We start from the raw sequence: 27,036 nt of genomic DNA, 5'->3' as shown, positions 1-27,036 counted from the left end.
GGTGAGAAAGAGGGAGCAAGACAGAAAGAGAACACAACATTAGTTCACAGCCTCTCAAATCAAATAATCCCCACACAATGTTTTTCCTCCTCATCTGGTTTTCATGTCAATGCCAGAGTACGGAATGGAAACCACCAGCTGAATCACACCATCACTGTCTCTTTTAACAGGGTGCAGTCCTCCACCAACAAACCCTGTTATGGTAACCGAGCACGCTTTTCCTGCTCCACTTCTGTTGATGAGTCTTTTATATTAAGTTAATCACACAGCATTTCACTAATGCTGCGGCGGCGCTGTGGTAGTAAACATGTGGCCTCCTCATGTGGTTAACGAGGTTACAAAGGTCATTAAGAAATTCCCAAAGCTTCGTGAGATGATGCCCGATCTCATTATAGTGCCGACAAAGATGGCAGCATTCAAGTGTGCACTAAAAGCAGAACTGTTGACGTACAATTAAGTCCATATATATTCGGACAAAAGTGTTGTGTGAGGGTTTTTTTTCCCAGTTTCCGATCGTGGTATGTTAGAAACAGGACACAAACGATAACTATCGACTCTCAGTGCAGTCTGTCAGCTTTAAACTGCAAAGGTGCAGATATAAGAAAACTATTTTATGTGTGGCTCCCTTATTGTTAAGGGACCAAATGTAACTAAATGTAAATGTAACTGGGAAGCTGTGATTGTCAGTTGTGTCTGATTCCATCAGTTTTTCATTGACATGTCAGCAGGTAAAAGCTCTCAAACTGACTGTAAATGGTACATAGTCACTGGAGTTCAGTTCAGCCAGTCATTAAAAACAGACTGTGACACTGTGCAGATTAGACCATCATCAAATACTGTGCCTGTGCATGAAGGAAGCCACCAAGCCATGACAACACTAAAAAGTGTTATACACTTCAGTGCCTGTGATTGCAGACACTGTGCATGAAGGAGACTAGTGAAGGAAGCCACCAAGATACACACAGTTCTAAACATGTTGTATGCTTTGGTGGCTATGATTGGAGAGATTGTAAATGAAAGAGGCTAGTGAAGGAAGCCACCAAGACACTCATGATGACACGAAAAGTGTTAACTGCTTCCTTGGCTATAATTAGAGAGACTGTACATACAGTAAAGAAAACTAATGAAGGAAGCCACCAAGACACCCATAACAACTTTAGAAGTGTTATATGCTTCACTGGCTGTGATTGCAGAGACTGTAAATGAAGGAGACGAGTGAAAGAAGACACCAAAATACACACAAACCAGTGCTTAATTTGTAAAGTGGGAGGTCCCGGAGCGCAGTAGGTTGGGGTGGCTCCGGTGCAAAAATAAAAGAAGAAGGGTGGGGGGGGGGGCTTGCGAACAATGCTGTGTGCCACACTTAAAATAAACTGCACACCCACACAAACACGCACACACCTTCACAAATGACACTAACACCCTGCCTTTTCCTCAAAAATTACTACATTTATGTTTGCTGTCTCTTGCACTTTTCTGCCACTTTTGCGCTGTTTTTCATACTTTTCCCTTGTTTTCAAAAGTCACCCGAACACACTTTACCATAATATATGCAACATATAGCATACTGTTGGAAACCACGGGTTCTTGGCTTGCTTTCAGTGTTGAAATTTTTCAGATTGAGGGCTTACATGAGAACTTACGGTAATGAGAATCAGAGGCGCACTAGTGTGAAACTTTCCGTGTTTTTTCCTCTGCATTATGACATCACAGGCTATGTTTACCGTAATACACCATATATCATTGGAAAGCCCTTGGTGTTAGCTTTACAATGCACTTTGAATCATTCGGATTGGACAAACTATGGCGGAGTTACGGAAAACAAAAAACGCATCCATTGGAAAATATGGCGTGGGCGCCATCGCCGTAGATAAAGGGATAAATAGCTGGCGGCGCCAACGCCAGAGGTTCCGGAGCGGGCGTCCGCTTACTCCCCCTCAAAATTAAGCCCTGCACACAACTCTAAACATGTGTATGCTTTAGTGGCTGTGATCGAGAGACTGTGAATGAAGGAGATGAGTGAAGGAAGCCACCAAAATACACACAACTCTAAACATGTTGTATGCTTTAGTGACTGTGAATGAAGGAGACGAGTGAAGGAAGCCACCAACATACACACAATTCTATATGTGTTGTATGCTTCAGTGGCTGTGATTGCAGAGATTGTAAATGAAGGAGGCTAGTGAAGGAAGCCACCAGGACACGTGTCAATTCTAGAGGTATTATACCCATTGGAGGGTATAACTGGAGGGTAGACTAGTGAAGGACGCTACCAGACACTCATGATGACATGAAAAGTATTACATGCTTCTTAGCTAGCTATGAGAAAGATGTACATAAGAAAACGAATGAAGGAAGCCACCAAAGACACATGTGACAACTGTAAAGGTTTTGTATGCTTCAGTGGTTGTGATTGGAGAGGACTGCTGCATCATGTAAGTTTTGCATGTTGCTCCATCAGTGAAATAGATAATTAAACAGAGAGAACAGAACAAGATACCCCTTACCAGAACATTTCCATCAGACTGGCACCATAATTCTGTTTCTGTAGCATGAAGTGAAGCAGAGTCCACAAATCTCTCTGGACGGCACACCAACATATGAAAGCTACTTCAGAGGCCGAGGCTGTCCCCATTTACAGCTGCGTGAACTAAACTCTTATCCAAGGACACAGACAGACAGCCTGAAGCGGACACACCGGAATCAAATCCTGGTCTATAGTATATTGATAGTTGAAGCCTATAACACAGAGCCACCTGCTGTCTGATTACGTTTGGTGCCTAAACATGGGAGGACCATCCTGAAAAAGTGCTGTTATTTCACCTGCCTTGGATATAATGACCGTCAGTGTAAAGCTGACAGTCACCATTAAGCTTTGTAGTCCAATATGCTGTGATTGACAGCTAAAACAAGAACAACTTTGCAGTGCCTAAACACATGTTATGGACCTTTGACACCTGCACACTGTGGGATCTGAGGTCGGTTTGATCCGTTTGACTTTGAGATCTGTATAAACAGTGTGGGCCTGATAGGACCACCATATGGGCGCCGTCCACCGCGTCCGGCTCCGTCCCTTCATCTTCACTTTATTTTGGACTGCTTGTTTTCCAACCTGCTGCAGTGACTGTCTGATCATCCTTTCATCTTTTACAGAGACAAAGCACCACCAGACAGGTGGCGGAGTGAGAGCTGGGTATCCAGCGGCTTTGCATCTCGAAATACCGTCAACTCTCGAGGTGCGTGATTTCAGACGAGATCCAGTTTGCTGGGAGAATTGTTGTAATGTTTGTGGTTCTTTGTGTGGAAATCTGTTTAATGATCTTTCACTCAAAAAACAGCTTACTCTCCTGACAACAGCATATTTGCCCTGTAACATTACAAATTCAATTATTTAATGATATAATCTCTGGTAAAGTCGGGATTAATTTTAACTGGAGACATACACTTAAAAAAGGTATTCAACAAAGAGCTGAGTCGATTTTTTTACAAAAAAGGGAGCAAAATTGTGCACAGTTTATTATTGTCGCTCTTTGCAGTTATATATTCGTAGACTTTGAGGATGCTAACATGAAAAGCCGGACATTTCTCGAATCTGGGCGTCTAAATTCCCCTGCTACACATTCAGTTAAGTTGGATAGAGCTTTTTTTGATTTTCATGGCGTATGTCACAGCAAATCCATGTTGGGCTTGTTCTCTGACATTTTTCTGTGACAGGAGGGTGTGTCAAAAAAAAAAAAAAAATAGAAATTTCATTGTTTTTAAAAGATTCCACCATATCAATGTCTCGTGGTATTTTTATTTACACCCTTTAATAACTAGATTGAAGATGCTGTGACCTGAAACATCATATGACTCCTTTTCAGGAAAAACAAAACAAAAACAAAAACAAAATCACTGAATTCCTTTGGTTTAAAGAACAAACATCAAAATCTTCATCCCTCATCAATAACCGCAAATGTCAAACTAAAGCCTGAATTTGTTGAGCTGCTGCACACTGACATGAAAATTGGATGAATGTCCAGTTGTGGTCATTTCTCAACGGCTCGGAGCTCCGGCTGAGATCAATGACCAGCATCCAGTAGCCTGGCTCTGACTCTGCCTCCCCCTGAGCCTCGGCCCCCTGTGGACAGCGAGGGCACACGGGGCCGCAGGGAGACAGCTGAGAAAACCAGACACACTTGAATGCAGCTTTTGAACACAGACGTGGCAGTAAAAACGGCCTGAAAATCTGCTCTCTCTCTCTCTCTCTCTCTCTCTCTCTCTCTCTCTTGGAATGATATTTGGGGGAGGTGATGGTCTTGTGGTTAAGTGTTAGGCTTGAGACCAGAGGATCCTTGGTTCAAATCCCAGCCTGACTGAAAAATCACTAAGGGCCCTTGGGCAAGGTCCTTAATGCCCTAGTTGCTCCCAGTGTGTAGTAAATACATTGTATAGCAGCACCCTCACATCGGGGTGAATGTGAGGCATTATTGTAAAGCGGTATAAAAATGCAGTCCATTTGGGAATGATATATATGCTTAATTACACACATGCACATGAAAAGAGAATGTGCACATTAACGCTGACACAGTGTACACAGCCGGGTATCAGCTCCACCTATGGCGGGCCGTGTACTTAAACACACACACACACACACACTGTGCAATAAACAGCATGTGTTTGAAGTGTCAGCTGTACGTTGACATACTTTGCTTCTCGTCCAGTACCACACTTTCTGAAATAGCGGTGTGGCAGATCCTGCATGGTGCGCGGCCTTACAGTTCAGGTGGCTACTGGTTATGTGTATTAGCTTGTCCACCACTTCATGCACAAACCAGCACATTTTACATTCAGCAAGCCGTTCCAACAGGCCGGGTCTCACTTCTGTGTCAGGACAAGTAAACATACTCATGTAGACATTGCTGAGAATTATGGGTAAGAAGAGCTATGAGACATACCGACATGCAGTCCCCTACATTTCCAACAACACCTTGTGCATGATTGGTTGAATGATTAAACTTTTGTTGTCCATTTCTGATGATAAAAATAAGGTGCATTTATTCAACATATTCAACATATTATAATGATTCATAAGAAGAGTTAAGCACCGCATTTGATGCGTGTTCCTTGGAATTTACCACACACATTCGCAACGTGCCTTTTACATTTAACATTCAGAAATGTGAGTTAGTGTTAAGATTAGAATAACAATAATAATAATTATAAGATTAATTTCCAATTTTTGCGTGAGGTCATCAAAATATGGCAATCAGATATTGTGAAGGCTTTGCATCCGTCTGTCGGTCCGTCTGTGTTCAGCACAAGTCCAGTCCTATTACTGCCAGTCTTCAAATTTACATGGAACATTCTTGGGACACAGACCTTGGACAAGTTCAAAGATGGCTAACCTTCAGAGGACAAGTTTGGACATGTCCAGCTCTCCACAATTTCACTGATACTTACTGGACTGGTAAGCACTGTTCCTTTGTCTCGCTTCCAAAGCGAATCGGTCGTGACGCGCGAAGCCTCTGCGCGGCTTTCCATGACAAAATCTCTTGTTAAAAGTGAAATCTGCCGGAAAATGGCTGATGTCCAGCTCTTGTGATAACCAGAGAAAGAGCACACGACGGTCTCGTATCCACAGAGCCATCCGTTTAGAAATGGTCCGGTGGCTTGTGCCGTGTCGTCGCAGCTCGGAGCACGGTGCGCTGAGCGTCCTTAAAGGGGTCCATAAAGCTGTACTAACAGACCTTATTCTCTGTGAAGCCCATAAAATTTTCACAGAAAGCCAGATAAATTTTTCAAATAGTTTCAAGTGCCAGTCTAACAGCTTCTGAAAACATTCTGATGGAAAAAAACCCAAATCATTCCGCCATTTCCACACAATGAAAATCTGACGACGGGGTGGGACCACTCCTTCCACAAGGCGTGCTCACAGGTGAATGACGTCACCGACAGGCGTGGAAAAACTCACGCATGCGCACAAGGGTTCAAGCTTGTCTGACGTGAAAACATATTAATCAAATCCATATAGTTGAAAAAAAAATAAAAAGGTACGATACTTTATGGACAGACCTCGTATGTAGTAAACAGGAGCTTCCAGCAGCAAAGCAGTTGAGAGGAGCAGCGAAGCTCAACTCTCTACTCACTAATAGCGTTGCCGTGAGGCAAAGGTCTTGGAATATAAAGCAGCGCTGATTTATGGTTTGGTTTATAAATAAAATTAATACTGATAGAATAACTCCATTAATGTCAATTTTGTCATTTGTACAAAGTTAAAATATAACATATCTTTTAATGTTGAATAATGCACTAATTCTGAAGTTTTGTAACAAACACAGACATATGGAAAAGGATTATGGGTATGTGCTTCCAGTAACACTGACTGGTTGACTCATTCAATCTATGTAAACCAACACGTTAATGTGAGGTGTGTCATGTGTTGGTGTTTACAGATAAATGTGCTTTTGTAAAATATACCATTTTTTATTTGTAAAAAAAAAGGCATTTTCAAAAGAAAAAAACCAAGTTGTAATTAAATAACCGTATGATATAGCCGGTGGCAAAGTAAAAAGAACACTGCCAACTACTGGACGCTTAGTACTAGGGTGAATACTGCCATGAACACTATTATCCAGTAGATAGTAGAGAAGCTTGAATCTTCGACTGGACTGGGTTGCTTGATGCGAGGATGTTTTGCTTCAAATCGCAGAAGCTTCCTCAGCTAAAATTCTTGTTCTGGTGGTCTGACTTCTGTCTTGACTCTTGTAGAGAAGAATAAACCGAAGTCACAAAAGCTGGAGTTTTAAACCTAACCAGACCCCTCCTACCGAGAGGCAGACTGCTATAGGCTAGTGACTAAACAATAGCTCTAATTAGCACCTATTGTGCTCTAGTTAGCACCCTCCTAATGACAGGGCAGCTGTCCATCCTAATGATGGGACGGACCCTCTCCTGATGGCTCCCTTGACGACTCTGCTGATGACGTGAATGACTCATTACCATGAGCAAAAGACTGAAACTGCTTTGACCTGAGTACCCCATTGTAAACAGGGGATAAAGCATGTCTCAGACCCCCTCCCCGGTTAAGGCTGGATTTCAAACGTTTCACAAAGAATGTCTGAAGAGAGACCCCACGAGCGGCTATAAGAAGAAAATCATTAGCTACCTCCAAAACCTGGAGAAAGAGGGACTCATTGACAGGCAGACATACTACAGACTGTACCCTGGGGACGCCACTCCGTGCATCTATGAACTGCCCAAAATCCACAAACAGGACGTGCCACTCAGGCCTATTGTATGTAGCACAGATTCCATCACGTGCAATTTGGCCAAGCACCTCAAGTGGATTTTGGCTCCTCTAGTGGGTAACTCAGACCACCATGTGGAGAACACACAAGATTTTGTGAACAAGATCAAGGACCTGCAGCTGGAGGCAGATGAAACAATCGTGTCATTTGATGTGACTTCGTTGTTCACCTGCATCCCCACCTCTGAGGCCGTCTCAGCTGTGAGGCAGAGACTGCTGGAGGATGTGTCTCTGCTTGAAAGGACCAAACTCACACCAGACCACATCTGCCAACTCTTGGATATCTGTCTTAACACCACGTATTTCCTGTTTAGGGGGAATTACTACAGGCAGATTCATGGTTGTGCAATGGGGTCTCCGGTATCCCCCGTTGTGGCCAATCTGTACATGGAGCGAGTGGAGAAGACAGCCTTGACGTCTTTCACGGGCATCTCTCCCAGTCACTGATATGTTGATGGCACATGGGTTAAAATCAAGCAACAGGAAGTTGAGGACTTTACAGAACACATCAACTCGGTGGACGCCAATATCAAGTTCAAACGTGAGGATGCCAGAAACAACCATTTAGCCTTCTTGGACTGTGATGTTACGATTGGAGAGAACAGGCAGCTCCAGACAGGGGTTTACAGAAAACCAACTCACACTGGCCAATATCTGCTCTTTGGCTCAAACCACCCCTTTGAACACAAGCTCGGGGTGATCAGGACGCTTCAACACAGAGCCCTACAGGTGTCCACAACTGCAGAGGGAAGGCCTAAAGAACAACAACTTGTCCGGAAAGCCCTCACAGTATGTGGGTACCCACGATGGTCCCTGGACAAAGTGCAGAAGTCCCAGAGAACAAAGAGACCAGATAGACAAGAGACGGAGACAAGAAGAAGAGGAGTGTCTCTCCCTTATTTAGCAGCAGTAGGGGAAAATCTACAGAGGAACTTCAGACAGCACAAAATCCCAGTTTACTTTAAACCGGTTAACACCTTGAGACAGAAATTAGTTCACCCTAAGGACAGGATCCCTAGTTACAAACAGAGCAATGTAGTGTATTCTATCAGATGTCAGGAAAACTGTAACGAACACTACATAGGTGAGACTAAGCAACCTTTACACAAAAGGCTATACCAGCACCGCAGAGAGGGCGCCAGTGGACCTCAGTCTGCAGTTCATCTCCACCTTAAAGACACTAACCACACGTTTGAGGGCAAGGAAGTTAAAATATTAGCCAGACAGAAGAAATGGTTTGAGAGAAGGGTCAAGGAGGCATTCTTTGTGAAACATTTGAAACCCAGCCTTAACCGGGTAGGGGGTCTGAGACACGCTTTATCCCCTGTTTACAATGGGGTACTCAGGTCAAAGCAGTTTCAGTCTTTTGCTCATGGTAATGAGTCATTCACGTCATCAGCAGAGTCATCAAGGGAGCCATCAGGAGAGGGTCTGTCCCATCATTAGGAGGGACAGCTGCCCTGTCATTAGGAGGGTGCTACCTAGAGCACAATAGGGCTAATTAGAGCTATTGTTTAGTCACTAGACTATAGCAGTCTGCCTCTCGGTAGGAGGGGTCTGGTTAGGTTTAAAACTCTAGCTTTTGTGACTTCGGTTTATTCTTCTCTACAAGAGTCAAGACAGAAGTCAGACCACCAGAGCAAGAATTTTAGCTGAGGAAGCTTCTGCGATTTGAAGTGAAACGTCCTCACATCAAGCAACCCAGTCCAGTTGAAGATTCAAGCTTCTCTACTATGGAAACCACCTGGACAACTGAGAGCCTACACAGAAACATATCCAGTAGATGGCAGTAAAGACCACGAAAACTTGCCAAAACAAAATTCCAGATAATCCGTGTCTGCTATGTTTAAGATACATGGAATTTAATAAATGCAAACTGAATTTCAGACATCTTATATATATTACTCCGGAACAAAGACGACAGACAGTGTTTGACATAAGCAGGACTCTAATAGCAAACAGGAATCGATTGCAATGATTCCAACTGAAAATAATGAAGGAGCATCCTGGGCTTCTTCTGGCATTTTCACATAAAACAAACACAATAACAACATCTATAAACCCAGAGAATATATTCACGAGAGTTTTAGGCACAATATACAAAGAGTTTAATGCTGTTGTCCGTGGAGCCTGATCAGAGCGTCTCAAATGCATTTCTTCTGTCGTGAATGTACTGAGGTACCCGTAATGCACCTGAGCACAGCATGTCCACACTAAAACCTTCAAAATTAGTGCATTACTTTAAAACTAAAACATATATCTGATATTTTCACTTTATAAAACTTCAGACGTGACATTAATTTAAATAACTTGTCTGAAATTACTTGGGTTAAAATTTTAACCATAAGTTAAAACTGTATGCCTCTGGATGACTTGGGTGATATTGCCAGCGTATCAGTATGAGGATAGAGCAGTTTCATCTAGGACCAGTTCTCCTCTGTTTACAGAGGATAGAACTGAGCATCTACTATAAAACATTTAACAGGTAGGTACTTAACTGATTTTAGATTTCGTAGATGTTTGTAACTATTCAGCTTTGTTTACCACATCTGCAAATATAAGTTAGTGGTCTAAAAATGATCAGACCAAAACGTATTGGAAGATAATTAGTCCGATAATGGTTTTCAAAGTTATCTGAAAAACTAATCGAAAATGAAAACATTATGTTCAATAATTAGCGGTAAGCGGATTAGTAGAACTGTGCCCACCACTGGCTGTAACATTAAAGAAATGTGGAAAAGTACAGCACTGTGAATACTTTCTGGATGTACTGTATTTGTACTTTTTGCTACAATTTTTTTTTTTGTAATGCTGCCCTAATTTGTTGTCTTTGCAGTCTGTGCACTCACTGTACTCATTTTAGAGGAAAAACAGAGTGGAAAAAAATTAATGAAGCCAGTTGCATCAAACTGCAAACACTGCCACACAGCGGACACTTTAACAATGTGACGACGGTCTCCAAGGCACTCGTGCCTGCCTGCCTAATCTATCATGTTTTTCTTTCTATCTACGTACAAAATAACTAGGAAACGGGAAAGTAAATGTTCAGCAAAGGTGGTGGGACTATTCCTTGGGTGCGTGTCTCTAGATGATTAACTTTTAGAATAGATCGGTCAAAGGTCAAGATCAAGGTCATCAAAAACATTATCTTCAAAGTATGTTTTCCACGATATCTCTGCAAACAGTAGGGCTAGAGAGAAGATGTTATGCTGATCAATCAGTAAATCATTTGTAATCAAATGAAATGAGAAACGATATGATGATGTCACATATGTGTCATGAAATAACATCACAGTTGTCTGACAAACACATCTGTCAACATATTTTCCAACCAGTAGGGCTAGAGAGGTGATTCAAAGCTTATATTGAACATCCAATAATTTATCATTATGTGGTGTAACCGATTTTCATAGTGATGTCACTAATACCCCATGAAATGATATTAATATAATCCAAAAAAACATTTTGTGGATATCTCAAACCATTATAAAACTAGATTAACAATGTCTTACTTACTGGTTTCCTTACTACCACCCCTCCTGTCGTCAAATAACTATCATACTCTTACAGCATGGTGCACATGCAGGGTATGCCTCATCCCCTAATTTTTGGGTGTGGGTGGGGGATTTGTGACGACACTTAAAAACAAAATGTAAAGCCAGCCGGACTGTCTTATGACAGGCCCATTAAAGCACCTCTGATGTCCTGAACAATGACTCCTTTGTGAAGGAATCCATGAAAGACTTGTTCCATCATGAGCCTGTTTATCTACTGCTGAGTTTTCTCTTTCTCCTGAAGACGTGCTGTTTTATCTCCCTCCACCTGACAGCTCTAAAGCCTTCAAACCCAGATAACCTGTCGTGGGACGAGAGAGCATGGCGAGAAACGAGACACTCTCTTGTTCTCTTCACGACCATTGACTTGCAAATGAGACCAAAATAACATGAAAAATGTGGCCTCGACATGCGGCTTGAGTTTCGCATGAGAGATAGCTAAATGTGGACAGGTTGAGTCAGGAGCAGAGAGCCTCTGACTTCACATATTATCAGACAAAGACTATTTCGTGCACTAGGTTTGTCTGAAAGATGTTTGCATTTGCGTATTAGTTGAGTCTCTTGAAGGAGGACTCACACAGCCAAATCTTACTCACAGGAATGTCCTGAACTTTATCCAGGCTGATGGAGGCTTACACAGGAGGTAGTGGTGTTCTCACATACCCACTGCTGTCATGCTTGTTTTTCCTTTAGATGTCACGCAGGTCATTTCCTTTGACTTTACCCACAACACTTCTCTAACATTGGAGAGACACAACCACCATGCCAGCTAACCTACATACTTGCCAACCCTCTGACTCATCACTGCTAACAAGGGGCCGATGGTTTCTGAGATTAGTATCTGACCTCCCTCCTCCTACCTCCGTGTCCTCCTCCCACACTTAGCCGACCCCTACAGTCCTGAATGTTTTACAGCCCCTCACTTTTGTAAAGGTGCTTGTTAACATGGCTTTGGAAGCTCCAGGCCTACATATCTGACTGATCTCCCCACAGAGGGACAGAAGGTTGTGTTTGGAGGCAGTGGGGGGGTGCTATCTGACTCAAAGCTCGAATGTGAAGGGGGGCATGTATTAAAATGTTAATGTGTCTTGTTCCACAAAACAGGAAATATAAGTCAAAGCAAGTGAAAGAGTAAAGGTGTTAAGGTGCCCTGACATGCACGACTTTGATCTGCGCACTTGCACGCACACCATGCAATCCCCCCCACTGTGTTCCCAGCTGGATGCCATGCTTTGTTCCACTGGTTGCCACACGTTGTGCATTGGACATTGTGTATATATTATTATTATTTTGTAGCGGCTTAATCATTTTCTGTCTGAGTTGGTTCTTGAAAATGCTTTTAAGCGAGGACCGCTCCAGCTGCTGCTTTTCTCGTGCTTAATGAGGTGGAGAACGTATTTGGAGCCGTCTAAAAATGTAATTTTTTGGTCATGTTTGTATTGTAATGGCTTGATAAAACAGTTGCATGTTCTTTCCTTCTTGTTAGCAGCTGTAAAGGTATGTTTATGATAAATTTAATGTTTCGTTATAATCATGCAGACACTCGCAGTCACATGCAGTGTTTTTTAATTGTTTGTGTAATGTTCACGTGAAGTTCACATAATTAATATGTGATAGAGATTTTTAACATTTAAAAAATGTTCTTTTTGCATGTGCACAAACCCTGCACAGTTTACATCGGTTTACAATGAGTTTGAGACGAGTTTACTCTCGTGCAGAGCAGAGTGCATGCAAATTCCTGGATCAAAGTCGTGAAAGTGTCAGGGCACCTTTAGAATGAATGGATTTTGTATTCATACATGGAGGAAAAAGTGAACAGCAGCTGAGATGGGTTCATAAGAAGGCTTCCAGTCTGAATGGAATCCAATCAAAAAGAAATCATTCCGCTCAGGGAATCAGGCATTGCTTATGTGGCCTAATGAGCATAGAAACTGATGTAACAGAGAAAAGAACAATATCAGGGCAAAACACGTTTTGACAGGGTATTGGGAGAGCCAAAGTTTAAATGTTCTTATGCCCATTTCTAAATGATTAGGCTCAATTAAAGTAATAACATCAAAATAGCTCTCTTATAAAGGGACAGAATTCTTTTAATAATGTCAAACATTGATTCAGTATCATTCAGGCTTTTCAGCAAAGACAAGTTTACAAAACATCCTAAAAAAAACAAAACAATCCTACAAACTGAAACCTTCCCACACTTTTTGAAAAATAAAACCTGAGTCTAATGGAACATGAAGTGAAGTAATGAAAGTAGTTTCCATTGTGGAAGAGATATACACACACATTATTGGTAGAACATTCTCGTGGCAATATTTCTGTTCAATATTTTCAAATAAAAACTATTTTAAAACTTACAGTAAGTGTCCATGGATGTGACAAAATCTTAATAGTGTTCAACGTGTTAAATATCCAATTTAAATTTACATTATTCCTGAGTTTATATATTTCTTTCCAGCACTGAGACAAATTTACACATCTGATGTTTTTAAATATTAACTTTAATAATATTAACTTTCAGATACAGTATTTCTTTTGACATACAGGATGAAAAGTGTAATTTCAACACTATATAGAGTAGTACTACAACACTTTTTGGATTTAAAAGTCATTGTTTCTAATAACACCACAGATGAAGTCCTCAGGTTGGGTTTGGATCCATGACCAGCGCTCACCATGTGTCGGAAGAACTACTTTTTCTCATTACTTGCTGAACTCATGGTCGTTTAAAATCACACCTTCAGCGTTAAGGTGCCTTGACACTTGTGCAAATTTGATCCGTGCACTGGTATGCAATCTGCCGTGCAGGAGAACAAACTCGTTGTGAACTCATTGTAAACCATTATAAACTGTGCGTGGCTTCATGAAAGTGCGCAAAGAAAATTTTGAAATGTTCAAACTCTCTGCCATGCATTAATTATGTGAACTTCAGGCGAACACTGCGCAAACAATTAAAAAACACTGTGTGTGAGTGCAAGTGATTGCGTCAGCGCACCACATCACAGCGCAGCTCATCTGAACGAATATAACGAGATGTTAAATCTATAATAAACACACTTTTATAGCTGCTCACAAGAATGAATGAACATGCAACTGTTCTACCAAGCCATTACAATAAAAAAACATTACAAATAATGACCTTTAAGATGGTTCAAAATGTGTTCTCCACCTCATGAAACACAGGAGAGAGAGAGAGAGAGAGAGAGAGAGAGAGAGAGAGAGAGAGAAAAGCTGCAGCTGTAACGGTCCGGAAGTGATTAAAGGCATTTTCATCAGCCAAATGCAGACAAACTGAATAATCCACTACAAAATAATTATTTTATATATGCAGCGTCCAGCAGCACAAAGCGTGGCATCCAGTTGGGAACACAGCAGGTGGCACTGTCATGACGAAGTGCGCGGGAATGCAGAGCCAAAATGGGTGCAAGTGTCTTGAGGTGCCCTTACACTTGCATGACTTTTGATCTGCGCACTTGCATGCACTCTGCGGTGCAGAAAAGTAAAACTAGTTGCAAACCACTGTAAACTGTGCACGGCTTCGTGCAAATGCGCAAAGAAAATTTTGAAATGTTCAAAATCTCCATCAGGTGTTAATTACATGAACTTCACATGGACATTGTGCAAACAATTAAAAAGCACTGTGTGTGAGCGATTGCGTCAGTGCACCGCATCACAGCACAGCTCATCTGAACGATTAGAATGAGATATTAAATCTATAATAAACATAATTTTACAGCTTCTTATAAGAAGGAATAAACATGCAACATGATTAATTCGTTAAAAAAATAATTATTTTATATATGCAGCGTCCAGCGGCACAAAGCGCGGCATCCAGCTAGGAACACAGCGGGTGGCATTGTCATGATGAAGTGCACGGGAGTGCGGAGCCAAAATGGGTGCAAGTGTCAAGGCACCTTTACATTATACAAACAACATGGGGAGATTGTTAAAGGCAAACATACTGGTAGACCAAGGAAGACATCAAAGTGTCAAGACAGAAAACTTAAAGCAATATGTCTCAAAAATTGAAAATGCACAACAAAACAAATGAGGAACGAATGGGAGGAAACTGGAGTCAACGTCTGTGACTGAACTGCAAGAAACCGCCTAAAGGAAATGGGATTTACATACAGAAAAGCTAAACGAAAGCCATCATTAACACCTAAACAGAAAAAAACAAGGTTACAATGGGCTAAGGAAAAGCAATCATGGACTGTGGATGACTGGATGAAAGTCATATTCAGTGATGAATCTCGAATCTGCATTGGGCAAGGTGATGATGCTGGAACTTTTGTTTGGTGCCATTCCAATGAGATTTATAAAGATGACTGCCTGAAGAGAATATGTAAATTTCCACAGTCATTGATGATATGGGGCTGCATGTCAGGTAAAGGCACTGGGGAGATGGCTGTCATTACATCATCAATAAATGCACAAGTTTATGTTGATATTTTGGAGACTTTTCTTATCCCATCAATTGAAAGGATGTTTGGGGATGATGAAATCATTTTTCAAGATGATAATGCATCTTGCCATAGAGCAAAAACTGTGAAAACATTCCTTGCAAAAAGAGACATAGGGTCAATGTCATGGCCTGCAAATAGTCCGGATCTTAATCCAATTGAAAATCTTTGGTGGAAGTTGAAGAAAATGGTCCATGACAAGGCTCCAACCTGCAAAGCTGATCTGGCAACAGCAATCAGAGAAAGTTGGAGCCAGATTGATGAAGAGTACTGTTTGGCACTCATTAAGTCCAGGCCTCAGAGACTGCAAGCTGTTATAAAAGCCAGAGGTGGTGCAACAAAATACTAGTGATATCTTGGAGCGTTCTTTTGTTTTTTCATGATTCCATAATTTTTTACTCAGAAATGAGTGATTCCATATTTTTTTCCTCTGCTTGGTCTAAAAAGTAACCGTTACTGGCGGCCACAATTTTTTTTTCGTGATTTCTTATAGTGTTTCTTAAAGCCAGAAAGTTGCCATTTGAAATGACTTTAGTTTTGTGTCATGTCTGTGATCTGCTTTTTTTCTACAAAATTAAACAACTGAATGAACATCCTCCGAGGCCGGTGATTCCATAATTTTTGCCAGGGGTTGTATATACAGAGTGTTGTTGAAAGAACTTTAAAGCATAGTTGTGCTGCATGGTGTAAGCCTTTATTATGTTAATGTGCCTATGATGTGTATCCTTTCCAAAAGAAGATTGAAGCATTGACCTTTGGATGGGACTATTTGTACTCATGTAAGTACATTTAGTCTTAGTGTATTAACAAAGTATCCTCTCTTGAGGGCATTGTAATATTATTTGTGCAAATACAAATATCTTGCCAGTTCCCATACCAATAAATACAGCAGTCAGTGACATTTTTGAAAAGTATGCAACAACATTTTAACCAGAGTCCCCAAATCTCCAGACCCTGGAGTCTTGGATTAACAACCCTTCAGCGTGCACAGGGAAAATAAGCAGCTTCTGGTCTGAATTACTGTCTATATTCCTCTAGGAAATGGATGATGGACATACACACAACCCAACACAGCTCTCTCTGTCTGTTTGGACCGGCCCAACATGTTTAACTTGGCTCATGTGAGCTCAGAGATGTAGGATAGGCTCTACTTGTAGAGAAAAACAAGATGTTCTGTGCAAACTCCCTGCTTACATGAGCTCAAACTCAGACAAATCAGTTTTTATGTTAGACTGCATATTTCATCTTTATATAAATACAGGATTTATCGCTCCTCTGGTACATATAGTGGGAACTACTGGGCTTTAACATGTTTGAACTTTATTATAACATCACAAAGTTCAGGCTTTTCTGGATTAAAATTTCTGTAATTTTACCCTTTAAATGTACATTGAAAAAACTCTACCACATGACCTAAATTAAATAAAAATATTAAATACAAAAATAATGTAGCACAAAAGTATGGGCACATTTTAGTGTAAAACTAGACTTTACATCAGTCATTAAGAAACACACAGTATGGTACTGTATGTTAAATCTGTCTGGAGTAGGCAGTTCTCAAAACGGAGTGACCACACAAGAAGGAAGGGAAGCCACCAATGCACCCATGACAACTCTGAAGGAGTTATTAGAGGTTTCTATGGCTGTGACTGGAGAAACTAGATTGAATGCTGATTTTTTTCCTTTTTGCAACACCAGTTACACAGGTTCTTGGTGGAGTGGAACACAGAAGGATTTTGTTACAAGAGAGTGGCTACAGGTACGAGACTCTTATCTCAAATAGGAGTGGCAAGTACTTAGAGAATCGTGGTGCTCCGACACTGTGAACAGTATTTGACCAAACCCAGTAGTGCTCTGCAGTGGATATCTGTATTGTACCCATATTTTCAGTTTTGTCATCAATACGCCATATTAACTATTTATATGTAATTTATATTACTGGTACAGTACATCTACTGGTGTGCCAATTTTAACAAAAAGATCAACCATTTAACACTGAAATTTCACAACCTTACATCATGCTCTTATTTCACACTTGCACAACATTGTTAACCACCCCATGGTGCTACTGGGTTCTGTTGTAGCCGATTAGAGTATTGGAGTGTTGGGATACCTGTAGACACTACTCACAAGAAAACAGACCAAAATAAGACTCCAGACTCTCATTCCTTCTCGCAGACTGGAGCTGAAGTTTCATATCTTCCATTCAAGAAAATGCTTCCTTCGCTAGTCTCCTTTCTGCACACTTAGTGCTTGAAAAGTGTCCACACAGGTTGATGGAACACCAGTTACGTCAACCCCAGTTATATTCAACACTGCAGGCTAGTCAGGCTGGTTTGGTTAAGTAGACTCCATTAATTGCACTTGAATAACTAAGTTGCATTTTTCCTGTTTCCAGCTTTCTATATACTTGATAATGTTTAGAATATACCCCCCCCACCCCCCACAAAAACTAACAGCGGTGTTTTGCTGTATCTGTTAGCTGTTTAATCTGCGCAGTTAGATTGATTTAGTTAACTAGATAACGATTTGTTTCACAGTGTAATCTTCACGTGCCTTAACTAAAGCACTCCCTCTGCTGAATCACCTCTAAATTATTTACACATTATTCACTTTGTGTGTTTTTAGGAATCCGCTAGCTTAGCGCAGCTACTAGCTCTTAGCCGGTTTAGCATGGCGGCTTCTCCTGTCTCTCCTGCACTTTTCTGCTCTGGGTGTGAAATGTTTAGTTATTCCTCGGCCTCCTTTAGCAGTAATGGTACTTGTAATAAGTGTAGCTTATTCGTAGCTTTGGAGGCCAGGCTGGGCGAATTGGAGACTCGGCTCCGCACCGTGGAAAATTCTACAGCTAGCCAGGCCCCTGTAGTCGGTGCGGACCAAGGTAGCTCAGCCGCCTTTAGTTTCCCTCTGGCAGATCCCGAGCAGCCGGGAAAGCAGGCCGACTGGGTGACTGTGAAGAGGAAGCGTAGTTCTAAACAGAAGCCCCGTGTACACCGCCAACCCGTTCACATCTCTAACCATTTTTCCCCACTCGGCGACACACCCGCCGAGGAACAAACTCTGGTTATTGGCGACTCTGTTTTGAGAAATGTGAAGTTAGCGACACCAGCAACCATAGTTAATTGTCTTCCAGGGGCCAGAGCAGGCGACATTGAAGGAAATTTGAAACTGCTGGCTATGGCTAAGCATAAATTTGGTAAGATTGTAATTCGCGTCGGCAGTAATGACACCCGGTTACGCCAATCAGAGGTCACTGAAATTAACATTGACTCGGTGTGTAACTTTGCAAAAACAATGTCGGACTCTGTAGTTTTCTCTGGGCCCCTCCCCAATCGGACCGGGAGTGACATGTTTAGCCGCATGTTCTCCTTGAATTGCTGGCTGTCTGAGTGGTGTCCAAAAAATGAGGTGGGCTTCATAGATAATTGACAAAGCTTCTGGGGAAAACCTGGTCTTGTTAGGAGAGCCGGCATCCATCCCACTTTGGATGGAGCAGCTCTCATTTCTAGAAATCTGGCCAATTTTCTTAAATCCTCCAAACCGTGACTATCCAGGGTTGGGACCAGGAAGCAGAGTTGTAGTCTTACACACCTCTCTGCAGCTTCTCTCCCCTTGCCATCCCCTCATTACCCCATCCCCGTAGAGACGGTGCCTGCTCCCAGACCACCAATAACCAGCAAAAATCTATTTAAGCATAAAAATTCAAAAAGAAAAAATAATATAGCACCTTCAACTGCACCACAGACTAAAACAGTTAAATGTGGTCTATTAAACATTAGGTCTCTCTCTTCTAAGTCCCTGTTAGTAAATGATATAATAATTGATCAACATATTGATTTATTCTGCCTTACAGAAACCTGGTTACAGCAGGATGAATATGTTAGTTTAAATGAGTCACCGCCCCCGAGTCACACTAACTGCTAGAATGCTCGTAGCATGGGCCGAGGCGGAGGATTAGCAGCAATCTTCCATTCCAGCTTATTAATTAATCAAAAACCCAGACAGAGCTTTAATTCATTTGAAAGCTTGACTCTTAGTCTTGTCCATCCAAATTGGAAGTCCCAAAAACCAGTTTTATTTGTTGTTATCTATCGTCCACCTGGTCGTTACTGTGAGTTTCTCTGTGAATTTTCAGACCTTTTGTCTGACTTAGTGCTTAGCTCAGATAAGATAATTATAGTGGGCGATTTTAACATCCACACAGATGCTGAGAATGACAGCCTCAACACTGCATTTAATCTATTATTAGACTCAATTGGCTTTGCTCAAAATGTAAATGAGTCCACCCACCACTTTAATCAATCAATCAATCAATCAATTTTTTTTTATATAGCGCCAAATCACAACAAACAGTTGCCCCAAGGCGCTTTATATTGTAAGGCAAGGCCATACAATAATTATGTAAAACCCCAACGGTCAAAACGACCCCCTGTGAGCAAGCACTTGGCTACAGTGGGAAGGAAAAACTCCCTTTTAACAGGAAGAAACCTCCAGCAGAACCAGGCTCAGGGAGGGGCAGTCTTCTGCTGGGACTGGTTGGGGCTGAGGGAGAGAACCAGGAAAAAGACATGCTGTGGAGGGGAGCAGAGATCGATCACTAATGATTAAATGCAGAGTGGTGCATACAGAGCAAAAAGAAAAAGAAACAGTGCATCATGGGAACCCCCCAGCAGTCTACGTCTATAGCAGCATAACTAAGGGATGGTTCAGGGTCACCTGATCCAGCCCTAACTATAAGCTTTAGCAAAAAGGAAAGTTTTAAGCCTAATCTTAAAAGTAGAGAGGGTGTCTGTCTCCCTGATCTGAATTGGGAGCTGGTTCCACAGGAGAGGAGCCTGAAAGCTGAAGGCTCTGCCTCCCATTCTACTCTTACAAACCCTAGGAACTACAAGTAAGCCTGCAGTCTGAGAGCGAAGCGCTCTATTGGGGTAATATGGTACTACGAGGTCCCTAAGATAAGATGGGACCTGATTATTCAAAACCTTATAAGTAAGAAGAAGAATTTTAAATTCTATTCTAGAATTAACAGGAAGCCAATGAAGAGAGGCCAATATGGGTGAGATATGCTCTCTCCTTCTAGTCCCCGTCAGTACTCTAGCTGCAGCATTTTGAATTAACTGAAGGCTTTTTAGGGAACTTTTAGGACAACCTGATAATAATGAATTACAATAGTCCAGCCTAGAGGAAATAAATGCATGAATTAGTTTTTCAGCATCACTCTGAGACAAGACCTTTCTGATTTTAGAGATATTGCGTAAATGCAAAAAAGCAGTCCTACATATTTGTTTAATATGCACTTTGAATGACATATCCTGATCAAAAATGACTCCAAGATTTCTCACAGTATTACTAGAGGTCAGGGTAATGCCATCCAGAGTAAGGATCTGGTTAGACACCATGTTTCTAAGATTTGTGGGGCCAAGTACAATAACTTCAGTTTTATCTGAGTTTAAAAGCAGGAAATTAGAGGTCATCCATGTCTTTATGTCTGTAAGACAATCCTGCAGTTTAGCTAATTGGTGTGTGTCCTCTGGCTTCATGGATAGATAAAGCTGGGTATCATCTGCGTAACAATGAAAATTTAAGCAATACCGTCTAATAATACTGCCTAAGGGAAGCATGTATAAAGTGAATAAAATTGGTCCTAGCACAGAACCTTGTGGAACTCCATAATTAACTTTAGTCTGTGAAGAAGATTCCCCATTTACATGAACAAATTGTAATCTATTAGACAAATATGATTCAAACCACCGCAGCGCAGTGCCTTTAATACCTATGGCATGCTCTAATCTCTGTAATAAAATTTTATGGTCAACAGTATCAAAGCAGCACTGAGATCTAACAGAACAAGCACAGAGATGAGTCCACTGTCCGAGGCCATAAGAAGATCATTTGTAACCTTCACTAATGCTGTTTCTGTACTATGATGAATTCTAAAACCTGACTGAAACTCTTCAAATAGACCATTCCTCTGCAGATGATCAGTTAGCTGTTTTACAACTACCCTTTTCAAGAATTTTTGAGATCTAATCATACCTTAGATCTTGTTCTGACTTATGGTATGGAAATTGAAGACTTAACAGTATTCCCTGAAAACTCCCTTCTGTCTGATCATTTCTTAATAACATTTACATTTACTCTGATGGACTACCCAGCAGTGGGGAATAAGTTTCATTACACTAGAAGTCTTTCAGAAAGCACTGTAACTAGGTTTAAGGATATGATTCCTTCTTTATGTTCTCTAATGCCATATACCAACACAGTGCAGAGTAGCTACCTAAACTCTGTAAGTGAGATAGAGTATCTCGTCAATAGTTTTACATCCTCATTGAAGACAACTTTGGATGCTGTAGCTCCTCTGAAAAAGAGAGCTTTTAATCAGAAGTGCCTGACTCCGTGGTATAACTCACAAACTCGCAGCTTAAAGCAGATAACCCGTAAATTGGAGCGGAAATGGCGTCTCACTAATTTAGAAGATCTTCACTTAGCCTGGAAAAAGAGTCTGTTGCTCTATAAAAAAGCCCTCTGTAAAGCTAGGACATCTTACTACTCATCACTAATTGAAGAAAATAAGAACAACCCCAGGTTTCTTTTCAGCACTGTAGCCAGGCTGACAAAGAGTCAGAGCTCTATTGAGCCGAGTATTCCTTTAACTTTAACTAGTAATGACTTCATGACTTTCTTTGCTAATAAAATTTTAACTATTAGAGAAAAAATTACTCATAACCATCCCAAAGACGTATCGTTATCTTTGGCTGCTTTCAGTGATGCCGGTATTTGGTTAGACTCTTTCTCTCCGATTGTTCTGTCTGAGTTGTTTTCATTAGTTACTTCCTCCAAACCATCAACATGTCTATTAGACCCCATTCCTACCAGGCTGCTCAAGGAAGCCCTACCATTAATTAATGGTTCGATCTTAAATATGATCAATCTATCTTTATTAGTTGGCTATGTACCACAGGCTTTTAAGGTGGCAGTAATTAAACCATTACTTAAAAAGCCATCACTTGACCCAGCTATCTTAGCTAATTATAGGCCAATCTGCAACCTTCCTTTTCTCTCAAAAATTCTTGAAAGGGTAGTTGTAAAACAGCTAACTGATCATCTGCAGAGGAATGGTCTATTTGAAGAGTTTCAGTCAGGTTTTAGAATTCATCATAGTACAGAAACAGCATTAGTGAAGATTACAAATGATCTTCTTATGGCCTCAGACAGTGGACTCATCTCTGTGCTTGTTCTGTTAGACCTCAGTGCTGCTTTTGATACTGTTGACCATAAAATTTTATTACAGAGATTAGAGCATGCCATAGGTATTAAAGGCACTGCGCTGCGGTGGTTTGAATCATATTTATCTAATAGATTACAATTTGCTCATGTAAATGGGGAATCTTCTCCACAAGGTTCTGTGCTAGGACCAATTTGATTCACTTTATACATGCTTCCCTTAGGCAGTATTATTAGACGGCATTGCTTAAATTTTCATTGTTACGCAGATGATACCCAGCTTTATCTATCCATGAAGCCAGAGGACACACACCAATTAGCTAAACTGCAGGACTGTCTTACAGACATAAAGACATGGATGACCTCTAATTTCCTGCTTTTAAACTCAGATAAAACTGAAGTTATTGTACTTGGCCCCACAAATCTTAGAAACATGGTGTCTAACCAGATCCTTACTCTGGATGGCATTACCCTGACCTCTAGTAATACTGTGAGAAATCTTGGAGTCATTTTTGATCAGGATATGTCATTCAATGCGCATATTAAACAAATATGTAGGACTGCTTTTTTGCATTTACGCAATATCTCTAAAATTAGAAAGGTCTTGTCTCAGAGTGATGCTGAAAAACTAATTCATGCATTTATTTCCTCTAGGCTGGACTATTGTAATTCATTATTATCAGGTTGTCCTAAAAGTTCCCTGAAAAGCCTTCAGTTAATTCAAAATGCTGCAGCTAGAGTACTAACGGGGACTAGAAGGAGAGAGCATATCTCACCCATATTGGCCTCTCTTCATTGGCTTCCTGTTAATTCTAGAATAGAATTTAAAATTCTTCTTCTTACTTATAAGGTTTTGAATAATCAGGTCCCATCTTATCTTAGGGACCTCATAGTACCATATCACCCCAATAGAGCGCTTCACTCTCAGACTGCAGGCTTACTTGTAGTTCCTAGGGTTTGTAAGAGTAGAATGGGAGGCAGAGCCTTCAGCTTTCAGGCTCCTCTCCTGTGGAACCAGCTCCCAATTCAGATCAGGGAGACAGACACCCTCTCTACTTTTAAGATTAGGCTTAAAACTTTCCTTTTTGCTAAAGCTTATAGTTAGGGCTGGATCAGGTGACCCTGAACCATCCCTTAGTTATGCTGCTATAGACTTAGACTGCTGGGGGGTTCCCATGATGCACTGAGTGTTTCTTTCTCTTTTTGCTCTGTATGCACCACTCTGCATTTAATCATTAGTGATTGATCTCTGCTCCCCTCCACAGCATGTCTTTTTCCTGGTTCTCTCCCTCAGCCCCAACCAGTCCTAGCAGAAGACTGCCCCTCCCTGAGCCTGGTTCTGCTGGAGGTTTCTTCCTGTTAAAAGGGAGTTTTTCCTTCCCACTGTTGCCAAGTGCTTGCTCACAGGGGGTCGTTTTGACCGTTGGGGTTTTTAAGTAATTATTGTATGGCCTTGCCTTATAATATAAAGCGCCTTGGGGCAACTGTTTGTTGTGATTTGGCGCTATATAAATAAAATTGATTGAAATTGATTGATATAGACAGCTCATGAAGTCATGTAATATTTATTATGAGTGAATAACACAAGATAAGATAGCTTGATATAAATGAGACATGGCTGTTACTCCTAATAAAAACAAATAAGACAAAAAAAAAAATTCACCAAGCTTCTGCACTTTTTCTTTGTTCTCAGTGGTGAAAGCATGGATTCATCTCCATAGTTACTTTTTATTATCAGGCTTCAAGTTACTCCTGTGCAGAGCAGAACACTCTCATACATGTTGGAACACCTGGCCATAACAACTGTATACAGACAAAACCAACAAAACAAACAAAACATAAAACAAACAAACAAACAAATAAAAACAAAAAACAAAGCCGTCCCATGCCAATGACTTTGCAGTGTTGTTTTTGTCTGCCTCCAGAGTAACAGACTTTGCAATATGTGTTATATGCTCAACAAAACAAGTGATCCCAAGACACACAGTGTGTTTTACAAATGCATCTTTCCACATCTCTATGCTTGAGATAAACAGCAGAAAAGACCTTTTACACAGGTGCCTTAGTCCTCACAGCATTAATATAACCTGAGGTCATTTCTATGGATCATTTTACAGATGGTAAAAGGTATCAAAATGGTGGTGTGGATGCACGCAGTCCATATGATGCATTTAATGTGGTGAAACACTCAGGAAGTACTAAACCCACTTCCCATATACAGTATAACCTGACCTGTCCAAATAAACAATGCAATAAGGGTTTTCTGAATCATTCATACTGTATGCATGACAAGAACTTTATGGAAGCATTATTTGTATATTTGCTCACTAATCACAATTCACATTCAACAATAAGCCCAGAAACCAAATCTTCCGGAAAGAATTGAAGACTGCATTTTCCAAAGTATTAATAATAATATTAGTAGTAATTGTTACATTGTACAGTTGTATTAGTGATGTGATGTTGGCACTCCTGCATTGTTTATAATTGCACTACATGCAGCCATGGCTTAGACCAGTTGGACCGCCTCTGTACGATGGGTCAGACACACGTCAGTGGGCTGACCCTGGCTACGGCCCAGAGCACTCACACGAGTCAAATACACTGCACTGTGGGAGTGTTACATGCTAAGGTGAAGTCCACAGTACATAGTGTGAGTACACTCTCAGTCAATCTAGAAGTGGAATTGCAGAAAATTCAACACTGGTGCACTCAAGTGAAGTCTGAGATCATGTGCTGATGCTGTAATTCATCATATAATGACACCATGGAACTGCCTTGGGTCCTGGATGGCAACCACTGCAGAAGACAACTGGTTAAGCTGTATTTCTTAATGATTGATATAAGTAATCTCCAAGACATAGAGTATTCAGTGACTTGAGAATATTCATGTATCTGTCACATGGCTTGTCTGAAGAAAACTGGCTGTGAAAGTCATGACTTATATACTAAAGGCTGGTCATATGTACTTCTTCCAATACTGCTACATTTACTGTGTGACCTTCCTTTACTGTGTAACTCCAGTGTAATTATTGGTGTTGAATTTCACTGCACTGACTTGATTGTGCGTCTGCGTCGAGTTAAATCATCCAGGTGTGGAGCAGACTGAAAACCAAAAATGAACATCTGTAAAACCCCAAGGGTTTCCAAATGTTTGCATGCTGCCGTATAATTATCTTGTCACTAGTTGGGAATTTATATATTTTAAAGAAAGAAAGAGGGAAAAAAAATCAGTGAAGATATGCAAAAAAAAGAAGAAAAACAAAGAAGAATATGCTGTCATGAAGCATATATGTTTAGTCAGTTGTGTGATTCAGCAGCCAAGTTCAGTGAATAATCCTTTAATATGACAAAACTAAAATTCTTAAAAATGCCAACCCTTCTTTCCACAGAGGAATGCAATCATCTTAAAAGCATTAAGGAGGAAATACATCTGGAAAAGTATGTTCAAAGAGCCATCGACAGGCTCAGTGGACGTGTTTGTCCAAGGCCAAATGGATGGGAGTGACATCTCCAGAGACGTGGAGAGAGAGAGAGAGAGAGAGAGAGAGAGAGAGAGAGAGAGAGACCACCTGCATGTGCTTGCTCAACTCCACATACACGTGCCGCGGTCACATAGCACACATCAGTCAGACTGTAACCAGCCCTTTGAAGCTTGGTGCCCTTTTCAGCGACCTCACAGAAAATACCTTTAAGGATGATCTTTGACTTCATAAGTTTCCATCTGTACCTTGCAGTCATGTAACACCATGAAAAGTATTCTTCCAGTGAAGTTAAATGAAATAACAGAAGGATTTCACCCAGGTTTTGCAAATTTGAATCACAGTGAAATAGAAATTTCGAAGTATTGTATCGCAAATCTATTTCATGCAGCTCTCTTCCCCCCCCTTTAACTCGAAGCAAAGCACATTCCTTTGAAAAAGCAGATTACATCATCTTCAGTTTCTCTCCTGCCAGTCTTACCTCAGTGTGAGCCACCTCTACTGAAACAAACTGGGGAAAAAGGACCTTATCACCGCTGGATCTGGTCCTATGTTCCTCTCCAGGCTCTGAGCTCCACATTTACAGCTGATCTCCAGCTCTAATCTCAGCTGTCTTCACCAGAGCTGTCAGCACAGCAACAGCCGCTGTAAAAACTCACAGAGATGTCTGAGTGTTGTGGGAGAGGGTTGTGTGCACGCGCTTGTGCACGGAGCTCAACCAGATGGTCATCCCACTCTTTGCCTCCCTCACCACCCCACTCCTCCTTCCTCCAGCCCAGACTCTCTTAACCTCAGCCCAGCCCCTTAACCTCAGAGGAGCCACTCATGGCAGCGTACGGCACAGCAAGGCGTGACCCTCCGCTCCACTTCAAACATTCCTCCAAATGAGAACCACCGGTTGAGTTTGAGTTCACACGAACTGAGCTTTTAAGTAGCACATCAGTGATGACTGAGCTTGTTATTACCGCACTGGCCACCACATGTCCACAGCAGAGTGGCCTTCCCTTCCTGATTAAGAGTTCAAA

General features: G+C 41.2%; 1 protein-coding gene across 1 annotated transcript in view; it reads right to left on the bottom strand.

Annotated features, from left to right (window-relative positions):
- prickle1a (prickle homolog 1a) overlaps nucleotides 1–26,752 on the bottom strand; it is an 80,692-nt gene extending 53,940 nt beyond the window's left edge. The window contains 1 exon segment of the mRNA XM_034176094.1: nucleotides 26,493–26,752. The gene's annotated coding sequence lies outside the window, so the exon portion shown is untranslated.
- Between the last annotated feature and the right edge of the window lie 284 nt (nucleotides 26,753–27,036).

The sequence above is a fragment of the Thalassophryne amazonica genome, chromosome 8 (genome assembly GCF_902500255.1).
Source record: "Thalassophryne amazonica chromosome 8, fThaAma1.1, whole genome shotgun sequence".
Lineage (NCBI taxonomy): Eukaryota > Metazoa > Chordata > Actinopteri > Batrachoidiformes > Batrachoididae > Thalassophryne > Thalassophryne amazonica.
This window is presented reverse-complemented; position numbering and strand designations above follow the sequence as displayed.